Below are 11,051 nucleotides of genomic sequence, written 5' to 3'. Positions count from 1 at the left end.
AACTTCAGAGTTCAGAAACAGATTAACACAGACTGGCACACGTTATGTCTTGGAGTGATCCAAGCCTGACCTGAGCAGGTGAGTTCCTAGACAGGGTTGCTTTCTGTAGGGGATAATGGGATTAGGGTATGCTCAGAAGCAGGTTGTGGTCCAGCTCTTGCACCATTTGGGAAGACTCAAGAAAGGGCAGATTCAGCTCCTAACTAAACTTGAGCTCAACATCTGTCCCACAGAGATATAGTCAATCTAGGCATATGTGGTGTCATTCTTAGGCTGCCTATATAACTGGACCCATCTACATTTAAAAAAAAAATAACAATGATGACTAGCAGAGTCTTTTGTATGCTAGGAAAGCTTTTTAAGGTTTTAAATAACCTTAATATCCAGAAAATGATGACGATGGGGTTTTCCACTTACCATGTTGGCAAAGTAGAACAATAAACTATTGAGGATTCCCAGTGGGTGAGCACGAGGGAAGCCTGCTCTCTGATACTGCTGGTGAGGATGTCAGTCACTACTACCTCTTTCCAGGCTGATGTGTCAATGTCCATGAAAGTCTGTGACCTCCCAGTCTGTGTGTGTTTGGGGACTGCTTCAAGTGTTCATCCTCAGCATGACACCTGTCCCTCTATTAGAGACTCCATATTCCTTAGAATACAGGTTGTCTGGGGACTCTACTTGTAAAAATAATGACTTAAACATACTCCCTTGTCTGTTTTTTAGCTTTATTGAGGTATACGTGATATTTTTTAAAATTATACACATTTGAATGTAAACACCTTCATGAGTTTGGACCTATACATACACCCATAACACAATCACCACAACCAAACATATCATCACCTGCAAAAATCTGTGTTCTTTTCGCACCTCCTTGTTTTTACAGAACAGGAAACTGAGGTTGAACCAGGTTCACTGAAATGCAGACATATAGGCAGTACTAGCACTCTAGAACCAGGCATGATGATACAGATTGTAGAAGTGACACAGGTCAGCAGGAAAGCAAGGTTTACTTGATTCTGGTGGGATGTATGGCTGAGCGTCATGCAGTCTGCACTTGGACATATAAGGTGGCAGTCTCTGCTTTCCGTCTTAGGGCAGGATGACTCCTAACCAAGTTATTTACTCTCCCTACATCATTGGTTACCAGCTACAAAATGGTACAGAAAGCATAATCTCTACCTGCCAAGAATATTGCAGGAAATACATGAGATAACAAAGTAGCATGCATTCAGGAAAGCTGAGTCCCCCATAGTTTCCTGAGGTCAGAGGTCCTACTTTTTGTAAGAGTTTTAAGTTCCAACCATCCACAAATAGTCACTCAATTACAAAACAGTACAAGAAGACTGAGTTCTTCCAATACGAAGTATGATAACAGCTGCAGTGAAGACTGGAAAGAAATTACTTGGAAATCGCTGCTCCTTCCTTTCCTACTAAGGTTTCAAAGAGCTTTCCTAAATGGGATCTCATTTATTTCCATATCGATGTGAGAGTTTTTGTCCAAAAAACACCCAGCACACGGGAAATGACTTACCCAGAGTCCCCAGTGTTCCACTACAGTGCTTTTTTGCACAGCTTCTTTCTGAGTTACGTTGCACATACTATTTTTGAGAAAAATGATATCTAAAGTGGGACAGGAAAATATACGAAACAAAGTAAGATGAGATGCCGGTCATGATAGTTTTTCTTCAAACCCTGTGGAACTGGTCCAGTGATTGTTCTTCTTTTTCCTGAATTATCTGACAAATCCTTACACGTTTCCCTTCCACTTAACATTTCCACACGATCATCATGCGATCATGCTATCTGGACTATGTCATGGGAATCCCTTTAAAGGAAGGACAGCTGTAGGATAGGGAGGAAACTAACATCTCCTGGATATCGTGTATACTACCTGCTGGGTATAACACTGGAAATATTTTGCTCTTTTGCTCCTCAGGACAGCTGTCTCATACAGCTATAAATGTTTCCATTTCAGAAATGAGAAAAGGTAAACTCAGAAACATGTAATTTCTAAAATCTTGCCACAGAGTAAAGATCACGGAAATCCTAATCCTGAGTTGGCGTTGTCCTCATGTAATACAGTGCACCCTTTTCACCCTGGCCATGCAGGGTTTAGGGAGAAGTGTTTCAGAATTGCCTGTAGATGTTCTCCGTGACAATCCCTCCAATATGGATGAGTACTAATACTCTTCTTTCTCCAAGTGCACATTTCCAGTAAACAGAAGCATCTGGATCTCGGAAGAGAGATCTGGAACATGGCTTTTTGCTGGAGTGTATGGAAATTGATATTCACCCAACAAAAATTTATCAAAATCACAAATCCATGAATCAGCGAATGGTATCAGCCTTAATGCATGTAGGGCTTCTGCAACAAAATAGCAAATGGGCAAAATGTATAAAGAGGTCACAGATGAAGAAATACAAATGGCCAGTAGTCACAAGAAAATAGATTCTAATTCGCTAGTAATTTAAGGAATGCAAATTAAATCATCTAAATATCATTTTATCACCTATCGTCTGACAAATATTAAATATTAAATATAGAAAAATGGACAAAAGTATCACAAATAAAAATTTGAAAACTGGCTTTGTGTGTATGTCTACGTACATGTGTGTGTGTGTAGGTGAGAGAGAGAGACTCAACTTTAGGACAGGGCAAGGAAATGGAAACTAATCAGAAATAAATTTAAGTAAAATGAACAACAGGTATGGAGGTGGGTAGAGAAGAAAGAAAGCTCAGGCACTTTTTGAGGGAGCTAAAACTACTGAAATCAAGTCTCAAGTTGTTTAAACGTGTAATGCAGGGAAATTTTTTCACACATGCACATGTAAGCTGGTAAGAGGACGTTTGCTGCACAACTGCCTGCAATAAAAAAGAAAACAAAGGAAAAATGTAAGAAGCAATCTAAATGCCCATCACTACAAAAAAATATGTGAGTAAAAGTTAGCAAAAACACTTGTACTTCTGTATAGGCTTCAAGGCAAAACGAAAAAAATTTAATTCCTGAGTTTCCTGTTTATCACATCAGGAGATAACAAATTTTCTCCCTGGTGAATTAAGCTCCCCTAAAGGCAGCACCCTGGTATGAATGTTGGTTATAATGATGTGTAACTTGAATAGCTGTTAGGATGAAAGGAGGCGAAATGTGAACACTTGCTTAAAACAGTTCTGTACACTTATCACCTTCCTTCCCTCCAAATCACCTGTCCCAAGGGCAACACCTGACCTCTTGTCCCAGCCCCACTCCCCGCTTCAGGGATCACTCAAGGGATGTGGGCTGACACTGAGGTCTCTTGGCACCAGTGGCATGATTTCAATTTCCTCTGTCATCCTGTTGGATTCCCCTGAGGAAGGCGCCGCCCCAAATCACTCACCAAAGACGTTTCTTGATGCAACAAGCAAGAGGAATTTATTCGGAAGCCAACTAGTTGGGGTCCAAGTCAGCCCGTCGCAGCAGGTCTCAACGAGGACCCTGAGCACTTACAACTAAGTGGTTATATAGGATTTTCTGAGGCATTCAGCCCTAGAGGATTACCATGGTTACAGATTGTTTTGTAATAACAAGATAACAATACTACATAGCAAGATAACAATACTACAAAGGCAGTAATTTTTCAAACCTACGATTTCTGGGTTAGTGCCACGTCCTGGGGGTGTAGCAAGGTAGGGTTGGCATTTATGATTAACTAACCGAGAGGTTAGCGCTGCCAGCAGTCATGATTGATTAACTTGTTTTTCCAGAGGAGTTACCTGGTTTCAGTTGTTCCCTCTGAGTCATATATCAGAATGGCTTTTTGGGCTTCAAGATGGCTACTCTTAGGCTAACTTATTTCTCAGGGAGGTTGGGGTCCTACATTCCCCACTTCTTTTTCTGAACATTCTAATCATGGAATGTTGGTTTCTTCTTGTTGTGTGAGGGTATGATACTGTTGTCTCAGCATTAGCACCTGCACAGCACTTACTCTTTCTCTAATAAAGGTTATTACTCGATTTAAAATGCAGGGACCTAAGGTGAGGAGCAATATTGAAATAAGCAGGGGTCCTGCCAAAGTGGATATTAGAGTTGTAAGCCATGGGGATCTAGAAAACCAGGATTCAAACAGGCTCTGGTTAGCTTCTCGTTCTCGCTTTCGCTGATCTAATCTTTCTCTTAATTTAGACATTGAGTCTCTTACTACTCCAGTATGGTCTGCATAGAAGCAGCACTCTTCCTTTAGAGCTGCACACAATCCACTTTCTTTTAGAAATAGTAAATCTAACCCTCGTCTATTTTGCAGCACTACTTCAGAGAGAGAGGTTAGGGACTTTTCAAGTTTAGAAATAGACTGTTCTATAGTTCTCAAATCTTCATCGATAGCTATTCTTAGTCCTTCGTAATGTTGGTTTCCTTGTATAATTGCAGCTGCCCCTGGTCCTACTCCGGCTGCGACTCCTACTCTTAGTAATACAGCTAGAGTGAGTGAGACTGGCTCTCTTTTATACCTTAGTTTAGGTTCTAATTCTGCCACGAATGATAAGTCATCATGATACATTAGTCTGGGTACTAACTGGACCATGATACAGAAATCACGGGAGGAGTTGAAGGCAGAAGTAGAGACACATGGGGTCACTCCAGTGTTACAAGCCCACCATCTCTTGGGAGGAGGGATTAAATACCTGTTTTTACCAGGGAAGGCTATGGGTATGGTCTCATTCTTTCTTCTACAGATAAAGACTCTAGCTGCTGCTAGGGAAAAGGGGCGATGACCGCTCTGGCTGCTTCATGCTGAGAAGGGGGCGCAGTAAAGGGTGCAGCTAGGTCTCCATCACTGGTCAGTTGAGAGGGCTTCAGAAGGCTGGCGCTTCTATTCTGGGTTTCATTTTTATTACTATTTGCAGTTTTGTGGCTTCTAGGCAAGATAAAACAAATTGTGTTATTAGGTTATGTAGCAACATCTGGAGTTGGATTTTTTATTCTGGAAGGAGGCTACATTATTGAAACGATACTTCTCTCTAAAATCACTCTCATTTTTACTAGAAGTAACTAGGTTAAGAAAATAATTAACAGCTGGCTTGATTATTTGCACAGGTGCAGCAAGAAGAGCAATTGATTACACAGGCTCTTTTAAATATGCTTTGCTGTAACTTTTTGTAAGGAATTTCAGATTGAACTTTTAAAGGCCTCTTGAGGCCAGACAGCCAAGCCAGACTTGCCATCAGGCTTTACCTGCAGTACCTGTAGATTTGGATGAATTCTTCTCTTCTCGAGGTCTCTGCACCTGCCAGGAAGTGACCTTCTTTACTCACCTGGTAAGGCTGCTGGGAACTCTGTAAGCAAGGTACTAGGCCAGTTCTTCCAAGGGGCTTTGTTGGCTTTATAAAGTCAATCTTAGTTCTTTAAAGTTGTTCACATCTGAGTCTATGCACATGTCTCTCAGGTACGACATTCCAGTCAAAGCCTTGGTAGTATAACCAGTGTTCTTAAGTAGTCTTCTCACAAGGAAAGCAGATTCTTATTGAACTCGTGCAAATAAACATACTGCCATGGAATATAAAAACAGTCACTGAAAGTTTTTAAACTCTGGAGGGATCAAGTAGAGAGAAGGATGTTTCAATTCTGCTCATAAAGATAGTCATTTACTAAACTGTTGTCAGTTTAAGAGAACAAGGTTAAAACATTTTACCAGCAACATTTGAAACAAAAAGACACAAAATCATTTTCTTTAGTTTATGTAATCTTATGTAACTAATACCTGTTCTGCTGAAATCTAGTTCTTTACCAGTTTAGGGATAATACTATAAATGACAAAAGACTTACAAATGACAATGGTTAAAGATCTGATGAGAGCTTACTGTAAAACAGTTGACATAAGGAAATTCTGATATTTCTATAATACAAAACATTTAGTAACAAAGTTTAGCATCATTCTCTTTGACAGTGCTTTCCTGGTAAATAAATATATATATATCAGATAAATAAGCCAAATTAGTCAAATACTTTCTCTAGTGAGAAAAAATTCTTCTGACATGTTCCAGGGGCCCTCTGGAAAATATCAGAGTTAACTAGAGGTAAAAGCACCTTTTTGCATTTAATTTTTTTAGAACTATCATTACACATTTATTGTCTATATACTCAGCACAGTAAACAAGATATCTTAAAAAGTGGGGCAGCAGGGGAGATTGCTGCTGTCAATTTTTAAAGACAACATACAGAAAGTCAAACTAATTTTAGGTTACTAAGCATTCTTGAGAGAATGGTAGCAGATGGTAGATTCTTCTGCTTTCATCTTCAGGAGGGGAAAAAAGCTACAATAAGAATTCATATTTAGCTGAAAGAACTGTCTAAACTCAAGGCAGAGTATAATATCACCAGGCATACAAAAGACCTGTTAGAGATACATACAAAGAATGAATATGGCTATAGTCAAATTCAACTTAAAAGTTTAAGCAGAATCTCAAATTTAAATGTCTCTTTCTTTCACACAGATATTCAGATATGACCAGAAATATGATTTGAGATGAAAGAGGTCAGGCATTTTACTTCTTCATTTAGGGACTGAGAAATGATGACCTTTGGCTTACAATCAATAGCTTACAAACAGTGAAAATAATAAGAACATAACTCAGCATAAGTGTCTAAGACCAGATACAAAAAAGCAGAGAAAGTGCTTAAGTTTACAGGTCTTCCCTGAAAGCTTCAAGAATGTTTTACTCTTTAATAGTAGATATAAGCTGCTATGCAAATTCTATTAAAAGCTCTAAGATTATTTGCATTAAAAAATATGGAGAGTCCCCCATGTTTTTTTTTTTAAAACATACAGCATATAAATTAAACAAGAAGACCTGGTGGTTCTCAAAAAATCTATTACAACTTTTCTCAAAAGTGGTCACACGTTCGTCTATCTAAACCTTTACAGTGAAACCTGTTTTTCTGGGAGAAACATAATCTTGTCCAGATTCTACAGTTTAATAAATTTTGGTTTGTTAACTAAGTGCATTTAATCAGCTGAAAAAAGCTTTGTTACTATTCTGCTTAGGAATTCAATTTTTCAGGCCATGCAATCATTTTTAATAACAAAATATTTCAAAGGCAAATAAAGGTTATACAGTTGTTAACAAACTTTAGCTTTTAGTCCCTTTAACATTACGATTTCATGGCAACTCACTGAGACTTTAAGCATGAGAAACTGCTGTGATCTTTCAACATAGAGAAATGCCCTCTCTATCACTTTAAGCAGTTCTAACCAGAACTCAAAACTATTAGAAACTTCAAGCTCCAGTGAACACTGAGAAGCAGGACACTGCAAACTGTCAAACCAACATTTCCTAGACTGACAAACTTACGAAGACATTTTACAATTTCTGCAACCATGAGCTTCACAGCACAATCTCCCAGCAAACACAGAGCACATCTTCTCAACTTAACAAAACTCTAAGGCTTTAAGTTACTACAAAGATTCTCAGGCTGCAGGTAGGCATACACACTGCAACACACAATTAAAAAGGTGTTCACTTGCCACACTTATCCAGTTCACTTACCTGCAACAACTATGCTAGCCTACTCACAAGACCCCCACTGAACACTAGACAAAGCCAAGCTTCTAAGCATTCTATTCTTAAAAGATTTAGCAGATAACATGACTCAAATGACTCTAGGTAAACTCAGGCAGCCAACGACTACCAGGACATGCCCGCCTCAGGCAAACTCAAATTAGCATTAATGCTTAACACTTTTTTATCAGGTTTTCTGGAAGTTTTAGAACACTCAATTTTCACAAGCGCTTGTCTTTAAATCAATTTCATTAATACCATCCGGAGGTAGAAAGATATATTCATTTACACACTTAGGGGGTTGTCTGAGTCTGTCCCATTGTCAGTATAACAATTATTAGGCACATGAAAGACACAAAAAACAGAGACACACACAGATTAGACACACAGCGGCCGCTTTTTGTTTTTTCTCAGATTTTCAAACAGAAACCGAAAGGAATCAGAGGGTTGATATTCCTGGCGCCTGAAAATCAACCCTATCTCATCAGATTCACCTTGCCAGAAAAACAGACGGGAGGCTACCAGGCGTCCCTGGCCTCCCAACCTCCCCGAGGCGTCCCCCAGGGTTGCAGCCTGCGGTGCTCCTAGTACGTCTACCGACCGCAGTCTCGACCCCTTTACAGGATCAGGACAGCTGCCAGACAGTGGGTACCCCTTTTCAGAATTCTGACCGGTCTCACTGAAAAACAGAAGACAGAACACAGACAACTCAAGGCGCCACTAATCTTACCTTTTCCTCCAAGAGCGACTTCGGGAGTGAAGCGGGGTGAGCGCATGATCCCGGACGAGCCCCCAAATGTTGGATTCCCCTGAGGAAGGTGCCGCCCCAAATCACTCACCAAAGACGTTTCTTGATGCAACAAGCAAGAGGAATTTATTCGGAAGCCAACTAGTTGTGGTCCAAGTCAGCCCGTCGCAGCAGGTCTCAACGAGGACCCTGAGCACTTACAACTAAGTGGTTATATAGGATTTTCTGAGGCATTCAGCCCTAGAGGATTACCATGGTTACAGATTGTTTTGTAATAACAAGATAACAATACTACATAGCAAGATAACAATACTACAAAGGCAGTAATTTTTCAAACCTACGATTTCTGGGTTAGTGCCACGTCCTGGGGGTGTAGCAAGGTAGGGTCGGCATTTATGATTAACTAACCGAGAGGTTAGCGCTGCCAGCAGTCATGATTGATTAACTTGTTTTTCCAGAGGAGTTACCTGGTTTCAGTTGTTCCCTCTGAGTCATATATCAGAATGGCTTTTTGGGCTTCAAGATGGCTACTCTTAGGCTAACTTATTTCTCAGGGAGGTTGGGGTCCTACAATCCCTGTCACCAGAGGGGTTGCTGAGTGGGTACCTGCAGGGCCACAACAGTAGGGGAGTGTGACCCAACCATTTCTCCAGCCTGGAAGCCCACTGTCTAGAAGAGAGGCTGCTCTGTGTCCTCTGGGGAGGGCAATGGGTGGAACCTTACCCCCATTCCACCACTTATCTGGAAAGGTGACTCAGGCTCTGTGAGCCTGAGCTTGGTCATCTGCGAAAGGGGACTGATGATACCTTCGTCACAGAGCTGTCCTCAGGGGTAAATGAGAAAACCTGGCCAGAGTATATGGAAGGTAATGGGACTACAAGGGCCCTTTAAACGTGAGACAGCGTTGGGGCTGGCTGAGCCTCAGGGCTAAGGCAGGCTTTGTGAAAAGTGTTTCTTATTGTTTCTTTTAATGAAATTAGAGACAGCTAGGGAAAAGGAGCAAATATCTCCCTGAAATGTCTTCAGTTCAAAGTTTTGAAGGCAGAAAGTTCTCTTTCTTGAGTGATTCCAGAGCTCCTAAAAACTGTTCCACATGGTGACTCTTAGCAGACCCTAATCCAGGTCCCCGCGCTGGGAAAACAGGTTTTCTTTGACTCATCTGATAATCTCAGCGCGTGATGTCAGGTGAAGGTGTGGTGTTTGCCCAACTGCTGCTCCTGAACTACTTGGTATGTTCATGTATTTACAGCAAAATTCTGGACCTATCCTGCAGTCACCAGTGCTGGGGTCCTCTGATTATGCATTATACAACCACATCACACCAGGATTTCCGTCATGTGCTGCCTTCCTCCTGGGAGACAAAAATCCAAGAATTACTAACATCTCTTTGACATACAATTATTCCTTCTTCCATTCACTACTAACTAATTATGTATTGAGCTTATCTTGAGTGCACTGTTTTATTGGAGCTATCTCATTAACTCTGTTGTGCAAATAAGAGGATAAGAAGGGAAATGAGTATATGGGCAATTTCAGGGGGTAAATCTGAGATCAGATGGCTCCTTCACAATTTTCAGCAATTGAAAAAAAACTTTTTAAATTCCCCTTTGTCCCCTCATCAAAGTTCCAGAAAGTTTTCTACATTCCCTGTTAATATTCATTTTTCTACTGACTCATTCAGTGCCCTGTGGCTTCTGTCCCCATGACTGCAATGAGCGTGCTCTCACCAAGGTCGCAAAGCCACCTCTCTGTCACTAGGTCTAGATATTTTATGTAAATATTTTAACATACCATGTAAAACCTTTTAATGACCACCTGAACTGCACCTGCTTCTGCAGGCTGCTGCTGTCACTTTCCAACACATCCGACAGTTTCCAGGCTCTGGAGCACGAGGTGCTGGGTACAAACCCAAGCTGCCCTGTCCCCCATCTGAGCAGGCCTGGCCCGAGTTCCTACATGACCGTCCTTCAGCTTTTCATCTATGAAATGGGATTAACATAATATCTAACTCATAATAGTCCTATGAACACAAATGACCCAATACATACAAAACACTGGTACGTAATAAGTACATTTTAGTGATTTTTATTTCTTTGTCTCTATCTTTATTGTATTTCATTAGTATCTCTACTATCCCTGTGATACAGACTGATGTTTATTCACAATCAGTGACCTGTGAGGTATGCTGTTAAAAGGTGAGTAGGTCACAAAACAAATGTAGAATAAGACCTTACCTTTTGTACATAAATATGTAAATACATGAATGTATGTATTAATGCTTCCAGCAAAAGGAAATTTCTGAAAGAATATACTGCAGTTGAAAACCTTAGCAGGGCTTTTCTTTTGGTGGTAAAGTAGAGTTGAAGGTCTCATCAAATGAGAAGCAATAGTGTACACTGGTTACACGTGGGGCTCAGTAGCCACACAGAAGCTGTTCAGTCTTAGTCGTGTGCTCTGCTAGCCCTGCCCTCACTGTGCCTCAGTACCCTGATGTTCAAACTCAGGCAACAGGATCCCCTCCTCATAGGCTGTGGTGACCGTGAAATGAGTAAGTGTGGGATGGCACTTACAACAGTAGGGGGCTCAGGGAACTCAGCCAAATATCATCCTTTCTCACCACTATTCTCATAATAGAATGTGCCATTAGGGATTCTACTGCCATTTTTATTATCATATAGATTTTTAATGCTCGGCATGGATTGACCCTCATGATATTTATGTTGTAAAAAAGCAGTTTACAAAGTTGTACATAGGATATTATTCCATTTC

The 11,051-nt window shown here is 40.6% G+C and overlaps 1 long non-coding RNA gene across 1 annotated transcript; it reads right to left on the bottom strand.

Moving 5' to 3' along the window:
- Positions 1 to 4,858: 4,858 nt before the first annotated feature.
- On the bottom strand, positions 4,859 to 8,606 carry LOC140847481 (uncharacterized). The gene is made up of 2 exons (XR_012127536.1): positions 8,374 to 8,606; positions 4,859 to 8,213 (listed from the first exon to the last, which is right to left on the bottom strand). It is a non-coding gene; the product is annotated as an uncharacterized lncRNA (long non-coding RNA).
- Positions 8,607 to 11,051: the final 2,445 nt, after the last annotated feature.

The sequence above is a fragment of the Manis javanica genome, chromosome X, assembly GCF_040802235.1.
Source record: "Manis javanica isolate MJ-LG chromosome X, MJ_LKY, whole genome shotgun sequence".
Taxonomy (NCBI): domain Eukaryota; kingdom Metazoa; phylum Chordata; class Mammalia; order Pholidota; family Manidae; genus Manis; species Manis javanica.
This window is presented reverse-complemented; position numbering and strand designations above follow the sequence as displayed.